A 15440-nucleotide genomic window follows, 5' to 3' on the forward strand; every position below is an offset into this window, starting at 1 on the left:
TTCCATGTTCATACAGATAGTGGTGTAGATATTTCCATGTTCATACAGATAGCGGTGAAGATGTATGCGTGTTTACACAGATAGCGGTGTAGATATTTCCATGTTCATACCGATAGCGGTGTAGATATTTCCATGTTCATCCAGATGGCTCTGTAGATATATAAATGTTCATACAGGTGTCGGTGAAGATATTTCCATGATCATACAGATAGCGGTGTAGATATTTCCATGTTCATACAGATAGTGTTGTAGATATTTCCATGTTCATACAGATAGCGGTGTAGCTATTTCCGTGTTCATACAGATAGCGGTGTAGATATTTCCATGTTCATCCAGATGGCTGTGTAGATACATCCAAGTTCATACAGATGGCGGTGAAGATATTTCCATGTTCAGAAAGATAGCGGTGTAGATATGTCCATGTTCTTACAGATAGCGGTGTAGATATCTCCATGTTCATACAGATAACGGTGTAGATATTTCCATGTTCAAACCGATAGCGGTGTAGATATTTCCATGTTCATACAGATAACGGTGTAGATAATTCCATGTTTATACACATAGCGGTGAAGATGTATGCATGTTTACACAGATAGTGGTGTAGATGTTTCCATGTTCATACAGATAGCGGTGTAGATATTTAAATGTTCATCCAGATGGCTGGGTAGATATATCCATGTTCATACAGATAGCGGTGTAGGTATTTCCATGTTTATACAGATAGCGGTGTAGATATTTCCATGTTTATACAGATAGCGGTTTAGATATCTCCTTCTTAATACAGATGGCGGTTTAGATATTTATATGTTCATACAGATGGCGGTGCAGATATTTCCATGTTCATACAGATGGCGGTGTAGATATTTCCATGTTCATACAGATAGCGGTGTAGTTATTTCCATGTGTAAAGAGATGGCTGTGTAGATATTTCCATGTATATGCAGATAGCTGTGCACATATTTCCATTTTCATGCAGATAGCGGTTTAGATATTTCCATGTTCAAACAGATAGCGGTGTAGATATTTCCATGTTCATACAGATAACGGTGTTGATATTTCCATGTTTATACAGATAGCGGTGAAGATGTATGCATGTTTACACAGATAGTGGTGTAGCTATTTCCATGTTCATACAGATAGCGGTGTAGATATTTCCATGTAAATACAGATAGCGGTGAAGATGTATGCATGTTTACACAGATAGCGGAGTAGATATTTCCAGCTTCATACAGATAGCGGTGTAGATATTTCCATGTTCATCCAGATGGCTGTGCAGAGATATCCATGTTCATACAGATAGCGGTGTAGATATGTACATGTTTATACAGATAGTGTTGTAGATATTTCCATGTTGATAGAGATAGCGGTGTAGCTATTTCCATGTTCATACAGATTGCGGTGTAGATATTTCCATGTTCGTACTGATAGCGGTGTAGATATTTCCATGTTCATACAGATAGCTGTGCTGATATTTCCAAGTTTATTCAGGTAGCAGTGTAGATATTTCCATGTTTATACAGATAGCGGTGTAGATCTTTCCATGTTTATACAGATAGCTGTGTAGATATTTCCAGGTTTATACAGATAGCGGTGTAGATATCTCCATCTTAATACAGATGGTGGTGTAGGTATTTATATGTTCATACAGATGGCGGTGCAGATATTTCCATGTTCATACAGATGGCGGTGTAGATATTTCCATATTTATAGAGATAGCGGTGTAGTTATTTCCATGTGTAAAGAGATAGCTTTGTAGATATTTCCATGTATATGCAGATGGCTGTGTAGATATTTCCATGTTCATACAGATAGCGGTGTAGATATTTCCATGTTTATTCAGATAGCGGTGCTGATATTTCCATGTTTATACAGGTACCGGTGTAGATATTTCCATGTTTATACAGATAGCGGTGTAGATATTTCCATGTTTAAACAGATAGCGGTGTAGATATTTCCATGTTTATACTGATAGCGGTGTAGATATCTCCTTCTTAATACAGATGGAGGTGCAGATATTTATATGTTCATACACATGGTGGTGCAGATATTTCCATGTTCATACAGATGGCGGTGTAGATATTTCGATGTTTATAGAGATAGCGGTGTAGTTATTTCCATGTGTAAAGAGATAGCTGTGTAGATATTTCCATGTATATGCAGATAGCTGTGTAGATATTTCCATTGTCATGCAGACAGCAGTGTAGATATTTCCGTGTTCATACAGATAGCGGTGTAGATATTTCCATGTTTATACAGATAGCGGTGTAGATATTTCCATGTTTATACAAACAGCGGTGTAGATATTTCCACGTTCATCCAGATGGCTGTGTAGATATATCCATGTTCATACAGATAGCGGTGTAGATATTTCCAAGTTCATACAGATAGCGGTGTAGATATTTCCATGTTCATACAGATAGCGGTGTAGCTATTTCCATGTTCATACAGATAGCGGTGCAGATATTTCCATGTTCATACAGATAGCGGTGTAGCTATTTCCATGTTCATACAGATAGCGTTGTAGATATTTCCATGTTCATAGAGATAGCGGTGTAGATATTTCCATGTTCATACAGATAGCGGTGCTGATATTTCCATGTTTATACAGGTAGTGGTGTAGATATTTCCATGTTTATACAGATAGCGGTGTAGATATTTCCAGGTTTATACAGATAGCGGTGTAGATATTTCCAAGTTTATACAGATAGCGGTGAAGATATCTCCATCTTAATACTGATGGCAGTGCAGATATTTATATGTTCGTACAGATGGCAGTGCAGACATTTCCATGTTCATACAGATGGCGGTGTAGATATTTCCATGTTTATAAAGATAGCGGTGTAGTTATTTCTCTCTGTAAAGAGATATCTTTGTAGATATTTCCATGTATATGCAGATAGCTGTGTAGATATTTCTATTTTCATGCAGATAGCGGTTTAGATATTTCCATGTTCAAACAGATAGCGGTGTGGATATTTCCATGTTCATACAGATAGCGGTGTAGATATTTCCATGTTTATACTGATAGCGGTGAAATGTATGCATGTTTACACAGATAGCGGTGTAGATATTTCCATGTTCATACAGATCGCGGTGTAGATATTTCCATGTTCATCCAGATGGCTGTGTAGACATATCCGTGTTCATACATATGGCGGTGAAGCTATTTCCATGTTCATACAGATAACGGTGTAGATATTTCCATGTTCACAGATAGCGGTGTAGATATTTCCATGTTCATACAGATGGCTGTGTAGATATATCCATGTTCAAACAGATGGCGGTGAAGATATTTCCATGTTCATACAGATAGCGGTGAAGATATTTCCATGTTCATACAGATGGCGGTGTAGATATTTCGATGTTTATAGAGATAGCGGTGTAGTTATTTCCATGTGTAAAGAGATAGCTGTGTAGATATTTCCATGTATATGCAGATAGCAGTGTAGATATTTCCATTTTCATGCAGATAGCAGTGTAGATATTTCCATGTTCAAACAGATAGCGGTGTAGATATTCCCATGTTCATACAGATAGCGGTGTAGATATTTCCATGTTCATACAGATAGTGGTGTAGATATTTCCATGTTCATACAGATAGCGGTGAAGATGTATGCATGTTTACACAGATAGCGGTGTAGATATTTCCATGTTCTTACCGATAGCGGTGTAGATATTTCCATGTTCATCCAGATGGCTCTGTAGATATATAAATGTTCATACAGATGTCGGTGAAGATATTTCCATGATCATACAGATAGCGGTGTAGATATTTCCATGTTCATACAGATAGTGTTGTAGATATTTCCATGTTCATACAGATAGCGGTGTAGCTATTTCCATGTTCATACAGATAGCGGTGTAGATATTTCCATGTTCATCCAGATGGCTGTGTAGATACATCCATGTTCATACAGATGGCGGTGAAGATATTTCCATGTTCAGACAGATAGCGGTGTAGATATGTCCATGTTCATACAGATAGCGGTGTAGATATCTCCATGTTCATACAGATAACGGTGTAGATATTTCCATGTTCAAACAGATAGCGGTGTAGATATTTCCATGTTCATACAGATAACGGTGTAGATATTTCCATGTTTATACAGATAGCGGTGAAGGTGTATGCATGTTTCCACAGATAGTGGTGTAGATATTTCCATGTTCATACAGACAGCGGTGTAGATATTTAAATGTTCGTCCAGATGGCTTGGTAGATATATCCATGTTCATACAGATAGCGGTGTAGATATTTCCATGTTTATAAAGATAGCGGTGTAGATATTTCCATGTTCATCCAGATGGCTGTGTAGATATATCCATGTTCATACAGATAGCGGTGTAGATATTTCCATGTTCATACAGATAGCGGTGTAGATATTTCCATGTTCATACAGATAGCGGTGTAGCTATTTCCATGTTCATACAGATAGCGGTGTAGATATTTCCATGTTCATAGAGATAGCGGTGTAGATATTTCCATGTTCATTCAGATAGCTGTGCTGATATTTCCATGTATATGCAGGTAGCGGTGTACATATTTCCATGTTTATACAGATAGCGGTGTAGATATTTCCATGTTTATACAGATAGCGGTGTCGATATTTCCAGGTGTATACAGATAGCGGTTTAGATATCTCCATCTTAATACAGATGGCGGTGTAGATATTTATATGTTCATATAGAAGGCGGTGCAGATATTTCCATATTCATACAGATGGCGGTGTAGATATTTCCATGTTTATAGATATAGCGGTGTAGTTATTTCCATGTGTAAAGAGATAGCTGTGTAGATATTTCCATGTATATGCAGATAGCTTTGTAGATATTTCCATTTTCATGCATATAGCGGTGTAGATATTTACATGTTCAAACAGATAGCAGTGTAGATATTTCCATGTTCATTGAGACAGCTTTGTAGATACTTCCATGTTCATACAGATAGCGGTGTAGATATTTCCATGTTCATACAGATAGCGGTGTAGATATTTCCATGTTCATACAGATAGCGGTGCTCATATTTCCATGTTCATACAGATAGCGGTGTAGATATCTCCATCTTAATACAGATGGCGGTGTATATATTTATATGTTTATACAGATGGCGGTGCAGATATTTCCATGTTCATACAGATGGCAGTGTAGATATTTCCATGTTCATCCAGATGGCTGTGTAGATATATCCTTGTTCATACAGATAGCGGTGTAGATATTTCCATGTTCATACAGATAGCTGTGTAGCTATTTCCATGTTCATACAGATAGCGGTGTAGATATTTCCATGTTCATCCAGATGGCTGTGTTGATATTTCCATTTTCATACAGATAGCGGTGTAGATATTTCCATGTTCATACAGATAGCTGTGTAGCTATTTCCATGTTCATACAGATAGCGGTGTAGATATTTCCATGTTCATCCAGATGGCTGTGTAGATATATCGATGTTCGTACAGATGGCGGTGAAGATAATTCCATGTTCATACAGATAGCGGTGTAGATATTTCCATGTTCATACAGATAGTGGTGTAGATATTTCCATGTTCTTGCAGATAGCGGTGAAGCTATTTCCATGTTCATACAGAGAGCGGTGTGGATGTTTCCATGTTCATCCAGATGGCTGTGTAGATATATCCATGTTCATACAGATGGCATTTCAGATATTTCGATGTTCATACGGACAGCGGTGTAGATATTTCCATGTTCATACAGATAGCGGTGTAGATATTTCCATGTTCATACAGATAGAGGGGCTGATATTTCCATGTTCATACAGATAGCGGTGCTTATATTTCAATGTTTATACAGGTAGCGGGGTAGATATTTCCATGTTTATACAGATAGCGGTGTAGATATTTCCATGTTTATACAGATAGCGGTGTAGATAATTCCATTTTTAAACAGATAGCGGTGTAGATATTTCCATGTTCATGCAGATAGCAGTTTAGATATTTCCATGTTTATACAGATAGCGGTGAAGATGTATGCATGTTTACACAGATAGCGGTGTAGATATTTCCGTGTTCATACAGATACCGGTGTAGATATTTCCATGTTCATCCAGATGGCTGTGTAGATATATCCATGTTCATACAGATGGCGTTGAAGATACTTCCATGTTCATACAGATAGCGGTGTAGTTATTTCCATGTGTAAAGAGATAGGTGTGTAGATATTTCCATGTAAATGCAGATAGCTGTGTAGATATTTCCATTTTCATGCAGATAGCGGTTTAGATATTTCCATGTTCAAACAGATAGCGGTGTAGATATTTCCATGTTCATAGAGATAGCGGTGTAGATATTTCCATGTTCATACAGATAGCGGTGCTGATATTTCCATGTTTATACAGGTAGCGGTGTAGATATTTCCATGTTTATACAGGTAGCGGTGTAGGTATTTCCATGTTTATACAGATAGTGGTGTAGATATTTCCGTGTATATGCAGATAGCTGTGTAGATATTTCTATTTTCATGCAGATAGCGGTTTAGATATTTCCATGTTCAAACAGATAGCGGTGTAGATATTTCCATGTTCATACATATAGCGGTGTAGATATTTCCATATTTATACAGATAGCGGTGAAGATGTATGCATGTTTACACAGATAGCGGTGGAGATATTTCCATGTTCATACAGATCGCGGTGTAGATATTTCAATGTTCATCCAGAGGGTTGTGTAGACATATCCATGTTCATACAGATGGCGGTGAAGATATTTCCATGTTCATACAGATAGCGGTGTAGATATTTCCATGTTCATACAGATAGCGGTGTAGATATTTCCATGTTCATACAGATAGCGGTGCTGATATTTCCATGTTCATACAGGTAGCGGTGTAGATATTTCCATGTTTATACAGATAGCGGTGTAGATATTTCCATGTTTATACAGATAGCGGTGTAGATATTTCCATGTTTATACAGATAGCAGTGTAGATATCTAAATCTTAATACAGATGTCGGTGTAGATATTTATATGTTCATACAGATGGCGGTGCAGATATTTCCATGTTCTTACAGATAGCGGTGTAGCTATTTCCATGTTCATACAGATAGTGGTGTAGATATTTCCATGTTCATACACATAGAGGGGCTGATATTTCCATGTTCATACAGATAGCAGTGCTGATATTTCCACGTTTATACAGGTAGCGGTGTAGATATTTCCATGTTTATACAGATAGCAGTGTAGATATTTCCATGTTTATACAGATAGCGGTGTAGATATTTCCATGTTTATACAGATAGCGGTGTAGATATCTCCTTCTTAATACAGATGGCGGTGTAGATGTTTATATGTTCATACAGATGGCGGTGCAGATATTTCCATGTTCATACAGATGGCGGTGTAGATATTTCCATGTTTATAGAGATAGCGGTGTAGTTATTTCCATGTGTAAAGAGATAGCTTTGTAGATATTTCCATGTATATGCAGATAGCTCTGTAGATATTTCCATTTTCATGCAGACAGCGGTGTAGATATTTCCATGTTCAAACAGATAGCGGTGTAGATATTTCCATGTTCGTACAGATAGCGGTGAAGATATTTCCATGTTCATACAGATAGCGGTGCTGATATTTCCATGTTTATACAGGTAGCGGTGTAGTAATTTCCATGATTATACAGATAGCGGTGTAGATATTTCCATGTTTATACAGATAGCCGTGTAGATATTTCCATGTTTATACAGATAGCGGTGTAGATATCTCCATCTTAATACAGATGGCGGTGTAGATATTTCCATGTTTATACAGATAGCGGTGTAGATATCTCCTTCTTAATACAGATGGCGGTGTAGATATTTATATGTTCATACAGTTGGCGGTGTAGATATTTCCATGTTCATGCAGATAGCGGTGTAGTTATTTCCATGTGTAAAGAGATAGCTGTGTAGATATTTCCATGTATATGCAGGTAGCAGTGTAGATATTTCCATTTTCATGCAGATAGCGGTGTAGATATTTCCATGATCAAACAGATAGCGGTGTAGATATTTCCATGTTCATACAGATTGCGGTGCTGATATTTCCATGTTTATACAGATAGCGGTGAAGATGTATGCATGTTTACACAGATAGCGGTGTAGATATTTCCATGTTCATCCAGATGGCTGTGTAGATATATCCATGTTGATACAGATAACGGTGTAGATATTTCCATGTTCATCCAGATGGCTATGTAGATATATCCATGTTCATACGGATAGCGGTGTAGATATTTCCATGTTCATACAGATAGCGGTGTAGATATTTCCATATTCATACAGATAGCGGTGTAGATATTTCCATGTTCATACAGACAGCGGTGTAGATATTTCCATGTTCATACAGGTAGCGGTGTAGATATTTCCATGTTCATACAGATAGCGGTGCTGATATTTCCATGTTTATACAGGCAGCGGTGCAAATATTTCCATGTTTATACAGATAGCGGTGTAGATATTTCCATGTTTATACAGATAACGGTGTAGATATCTCCTTCTTAATACAGATAGCGGTGTAGATATTTATATTTTCATACAGATGGCGGTGCAGATATTTCCATGTTCATACAGATGGCGGTGTAGTTATTCCCATGTGTAAAGAGATCGCTGTGTAGGTATTTCCATGTATATGCAGATAGCTGTGTAGATATTTCCATTTTCATGCTGATAGCGGTTTAGATATTTCCATGTTCAAACAGATAGCGGTGTAGATATCTCCATGTTCATACAGATAGAGGTGTAGGTATTTCCATGCTTATGCAGATTGCGGTGAAGATTTATGCATGTTTACACAAATAGCGGTGTAGATATTTCCATGTTCATGTAGATAGTGGTGTAGATATTTCCATGTTCATCCAGATGGCTGTGTAGATATATCCATGTTCATACAGATAGCGGTGTATATATTTCCATGTTCATACAGATAGTGGTGTAGATATTTCCATGTTCATACAGATAGCGGTGTAGCTATTTCCATGTTCATACAGATAGCGGTACAGATATTTCCATGTTCGTACAGATAGCGGTGTAGATATTTCCATGTTAATACAGATAGCTGTGCTGATATTTCCATGTTTATACAGCTAGCGGTGTAGATATTTCCATGTTTATACAGATAGCGGTGTAGATATTTCCATGTTTATACAGATAGCGGTGTCGATATTTCCAGGTTTATACAGATAGCGGTGTAGATATCTCCATCTTAATACTGATGGCGGTGTAGATATTTATATGTTCATATTGAAGGCGGAGCAGATATTTCCATATTCATACAGATGGCGGTGTAGATATTTCCATGTTTATAGAGATAGCGGTGTAGTTATTTCCATGTGTAAAGAGATAGCTTTGTAGACAATTCCATGTATATGCAGATCGCTGTGTAGATATTTCCATTTTCATGCAGATAGCGGTGTAGATATTTCCATGTTCAAACAGATAGCGGTGTAGATATTTCCATGTTCATACAGATAGCGGTGTAGATATTTCCATGTTCATACAGATAGCGGTGAAGATGTATGCATGTTTGCACAGATAGCGGTGTAGATATTTCCATGTTCATCCAGATGGCTGTGTAGATACATCCATGTTCATACAGATAGCGGTGTAGATATTTCCATGTTCATACAGATAGCGGTGTAGCTATTTCCATGTTCATACAGATAGCGGTGTAGATATTTCCATGTTTATACAGATAGCGGTGAAGATGTATGCATTTTTACACAGATAGCGGAGTAGATATTTCCAGGTTCATACAGAGAGCGGTGTAGATATTTCCAAGTTCATCCAGATGGCTGTGTAGATATATCCATGTTCATACAGATAGTGGTGTAGATATTTCCATGTTTATACAGATAGTGTTGTAGATATTTCCATGTTGATACAGATAGCGGTGTATCTATTTCCATGTTCACACAGATTGCGGTGTAGATATTTCCATGTTCGTACAGATAGCGGTGTAGATATTTCCATGTTCATACTGATAGCGGTGTAGATATTTCCAAGTTTATACAGATAGCGGTGCTGATATTTCCATGTTTATATAGGTACCGGTGTAGATATTTCCATGTTTATACAGATAGCGGTGTAGATATTTCCATGTTTATACTGATAGCGGGGTAGATATCTCCTTCTTAATACAGATGGCGGTGCAGATATTTATATGTTCATTCACATGGCGGTGCAGATATTTCCATGTTCATACAGATGGCGGTGTAGATATTTCGATGTTTATAGAGATAGCGGTGTAGTTATTTCCATGTGTAAAGAGATAGCTGTGTAGATATTTCCATGTATATGCAGAGAGCTGTGTAGATATTTCCATTGTCATGCAGACAGCGGTGTAGATATTTTCGTGTTCAAACAGATAGCGGTGTAGATATTTCCATGTTCATACAGATAGCGGTATAGATATTTCCATATTCATACAGATAGCGGTGTAGATATTTCCATGTTCATACAGATAGCGGTGTAGATATTTCCATGTTTATACAGATAGCGGTGTAGATATTTCCATGTTTATACAGATAGCGGTGTAGAAATTTCCATGTTCATCCAGATGGCTGTGTAGATATATCCACGTTCATACAGATAGCGGTGTAGATATTTCCAAGTTCATACAGATAGTGGTGTAGATATTTCCATGTTCATACAGATAGCGGTGTAGCTATTTCCATGTTCATACAGATAGCGGTGAAGATGTATGCATGTTTACACAGATAGCGGTGTAGATATTTCCATGTTCATCCAGATGGCTGTGTAGATATATCCATGTTCATACTGATAGCGGTGTAGATATTTCCATGTTTATACAGATAGCGGTGTAGATCTTTCCATGTTTATACAGATAGCGGTGTAGATATTTCCAGGTTTATACAGATAGCGGTGTAGATATCTCCATCTTAATACAGATGGTGGTGTAGATATTTATATGTTCATACAGATGGCGGTGCAGATATTTCCATGTTCATACAGATGGCGGTGTAGATATTTCCATGTTTACAGAGATAGCAGTATAGTTATTTCCATGTGTAAAGAGATAGTTTTGTAGATATTTCCATGTATATGCAGATAGCTGTGTAGATATTTCCATTTTCATGCTGATAGCGGTTTAGATATTTCCATGTTCATTCAGATAGCGGTGTAGATATTTCCATGTTCATACAGATAGCGGTGTAGATATTTCCTTGCTTATGCAGATTGCGGTGAAGATGTATGCATGTTTACACAAATAGCGGTGTAGATATTTCCATGTTCATGCAGATAGCGGTGTAGATATTTCCATGTTCATCCAGATGGCTGTGTAGATATATCCAAGTTCATACAGATAGCGGTGGAGATATTTCCATGTTCATACTGATAGCGGTGTAGATATTTCCATGTTTATACAGATAGCGGTGTAGATATTTCCATGTTTATACTGATAGCGGTGTAGATATCTCCTTCTTAATACAGATGGCGGTGCAGATATTTATATGTTCATACACATGGCGGTGCAGATATTTCCATGTTCATACAGATCGCGGTGTAGATATTTCGATGTTTATAGAGATAGCGGTGTAGTTATTTCCATGTGTAAAGAGATAGCTGTTTAGATATTTCCATGTATATGCAGAGAGCTGTGTAGATATTTCCATTGTCATGCAGACAGCGGTGTAGATATTTTCGTGTTCAAACAGATAGCGGTGTAGATACTTCCCTGTTCATACAGATAGCGGTGTAGATGTTTCCATATTCATACAGATAGCGGTGTAGATATTTCCATGTTCATACAGATAGCGGTGTAGATATTTCCATGTTTATACAGATAGCGGTGTAGATATTTCCATGTTTATACAGATATCGGTGTAGATATTTCCATGTTCATCCAGATGGCTGTGTAGATATATCCATGTTCATACAGATAGCGGTGTAGATATTTCCAAGTTCGTACAGATAGTGGTGTAGTTATTTCCATGTTCATACAGATAGCGGTGTAGCTATTTCCATGTTCATACAGATAGCGGTGAAGATGTATGCATGTTTACACAGATAGCGGTGTAGATATTTCCATGTTCATCCAGATGGCTGTGTAGATATATCCATGTTCATACAGATAGCGGTGTAGATATTTCCATGTTCATACAGATAGTGGTGTAGCTATTTCCATGTTCATACAGATAGCGGTGTAGCTATTTCCATGTTTATACAGATAGCGGTGAAGATGTATGCATGTTTACAGAGATAGCGGAGTAGATATTTCCATGTTCATACAGATAGCGGTGTAGATATTTCCATGTTCATCCAGATGGCTGTGTAGATATAGCCATCTTCATACAGATGGCGGTGTAGATATTTCCATGTTCAAACAGATAGCGGTGTAGATATTTCCATGTTCATACAGATAGCGGTGTAGATATTTCCTTGCTAATGCTGATTGTGGTGAAGATGTATGCATGTCTACACAAATAGCGGTGTAGATATTTCCATGTTCATGCAGATGGCTGTGTAGATATATCCATGTTCATACAGATAGCGGTGTAGATATTTCCATGTTCATACTGATAGCGGTGTAGATATTTCCAAGTTTATACAGATAGCGGTGCTGATATTTCCATGTTTATATAGGTACCGGTATAGATATTTCCATGTTTATACAGATAGCGGTGTAGATATTTCCATGTTTATACTGATAGCGGTGTAGATATCTCCTTCTTAATACAGATGGCGGTGCAGACATTTATATGTTCATTCACATGGCGGTGCAGATATTTCCATGTTCATACAGATGGCGGTGTAGATATTTCGATGTTTATAGAGATAGCGGTGTAGTTATTTCCATGTGTAAAGAGATAGCTGTGTAGATATTTCCCTGTATATGCAGAGAGCTGTGTAGATATTTCCATTGTCATGCAGACAGCGGTGTAGATATTTTCGTGTTCAAACAGATAGCGGTGCAGATATTTCCATGTTCATCCAGATGGCTGTGTAGATATATCCATGTTCATACAGATAGCGGTGTAGATATTTCCATGTTTATACAGATAGCGGTGTAGATATTTCCATGTTCATCCAGATGGCTGTGTAGATATATCCATGTTCATTCAGATAGCGGTGTTGATATTTCCAAGTTCATACAGATAGAGGTGTAGATATTTCCATGTTCATACAGATAGCGGTGTAGCTATTTCCATGTTCATACAGATGGCGGTGAAGATGTATGCATGTTTACACAGATAGCGGTGTAGATATTTCCATGTTCATCCAGATGGCTGTGTAGATATATCCATGTTCATACAGATAGCGGTGTAGATATTTCCATGTTTATACAGATAGCGGTGTAGATCTATCCATGTTTATACAGATAGCGGTGTAGATATTTCCAGGTTTATACAGATAGCGGTGTAGATATCTCCGTCTTAATACTGATGGTGGTATAGATATTTATATGTTCATACAGTTGGCGGTGCAGATATTTCCATGTTCATACAGATGGCGGTGTAGATATTTCCATGTTTACAGAGATAGCAGTATAGTTATTTCCATGTGTAAAGAGATAGTTTTGTAGATATTTCCATGTATATGCAGATAGCTGTGTAGATATTTCCATTTTCATGCTGATAGCGGTTTAGATATTTCCATGTTGAAACAGATAGCGGTGTAGATATTTCCATGTTCATACAGATAGCGGTGTAGATATTTCCTTGCTTATGCAGATTGCGGTGAAGATGTATGCATGTTTACACAAATAGCGGTGTAGATATTTCCATGTTCATGCAGATAGAGCTGTAGATATTTCCATGTTCATCCAGATGGCTGTGTAGATATATCCATGTTCATACAGATAGCGGTGTAGATATTTCCATGTTCATACAGATAGTGGTGTAGCTATTTCCATGTTCATACAGATAGCGGTGTAGCTATTTCCATGTTTATACAGACAGCGGTGTAGATATTTCCATGTTTATGGAGATAGCGGAGTAGTTATTTCCATGTGTAAAGAGATAGCTGTGTAGATATTTCCATGTATATGCAGTTAGCTGTGTAGATATTTCCATTTTCATGCAGATAGCTGTTTAGATATTTCCATGTTCAAACAGATAGCGGTGTAGATATTTCCATGTTCATACAGATAGCGGTGTAGATATTTCCATGTTTATACAGATAGCGGTGAAGATGTATGCATGTTTACACAGATAGTGGTGTAGATATTTCCATGTTCATACAGATAGCGGTGTAGATATTTCCATGTTCATCCAGATGGCTGTGTAGATATATCCATGTTCATACAGATAGCGGTGTAGATATTTCCATGTTCATACAGATAGTGGTGTAGATATTTCCATGTTCATACAGATAGCGGTGTAGCTATTTCCATGTTCATACAGATAGCGGTGTAGATATTTCCATGTTCGTACAGATAGCGGTGTAGATATTTCCATGTTCATACAGATAGCTGTGCTGATATTTCCATGTTTATACAGGTAGCGGTATAGATATTTCCATGTTTATACAGATAGCGGTGTAGTTATTTCCATGTTTATACAGATAGCGGTGTCGATATTTCCAGGTTTATACAGATAGCGGTGTAGATATCTCCATCTTAATACAGATGGCGGTGTAGATATTTATATGTTCATATAGAAGGCGGAGCAGATATTTCCATATTCATACCAATGGCGGTGTAGATATTTCCATGATTATAGAGATAGCGGTGTAGTTATTTCCATGTGTAAAGAGATAGCTTTGTAGACAATTCCATGTATATGCAGATCGCTGTGTAGATATTTCCATTTTCATGCAGATAGCGGTGTAGATATTTCCATGTTCAAACAGATAGCGGTGTAGATATTTCCATGTTCATACAGATAGCGCTGTAGATATTTCCATGTTCATACAGATAGCTCTGTTGATATTTCCATGTTCATCCAGATGGCTGTGTAGATATATCCATGTTCATACAGATGGCGGTGAAGATATTTCCATGTTCAAACAGATAGCGGTGTAGATATTTCCATGTTCATACAGATAGCGGTGTAGATATTTCCATGTTCATACAGATAGCGGTGAAGATATTTCCATGTTCATACAGATAGCGGTGATGATATTTCCATGCTCATACAGGTAGCGGTGTAGATATTTCCATGTTTATAGAGATAGCGGTGTAGATATTTCCATGTTTATACAGATAGCGGTGTAGATATTTCCAAGTTTATACAGATAGCGGTGTAGATATCTCCATCTTAAAACAGATGGCGGTGTAGATATCTCCATCTTAATACAGATGGTGGTGCAGATATTTCCATGTTCATACAGATAGCGTTGTAGCTATTTCCATGTTCATACAGATAGCGGTGTAGATATTTTCATGTTCATCCAGATGGCTGTGTAGACATATCCATGTTCATACAGATGGCGGTGAAGATAATTCCATGTTCATACATCTAGTGGTGTAGATATTTCCATGTTCATACAGATA

The sequence above is a fragment of the Gorilla gorilla genome, chromosome 4 (assembly GCF_029281585.2).
Source record: "Gorilla gorilla gorilla isolate KB3781 chromosome 4, NHGRI_mGorGor1-v2.1_pri, whole genome shotgun sequence".
Classification (NCBI taxonomy): Eukaryota; Metazoa; Chordata; class Mammalia; order Primates; family Hominidae; genus Gorilla; species Gorilla gorilla.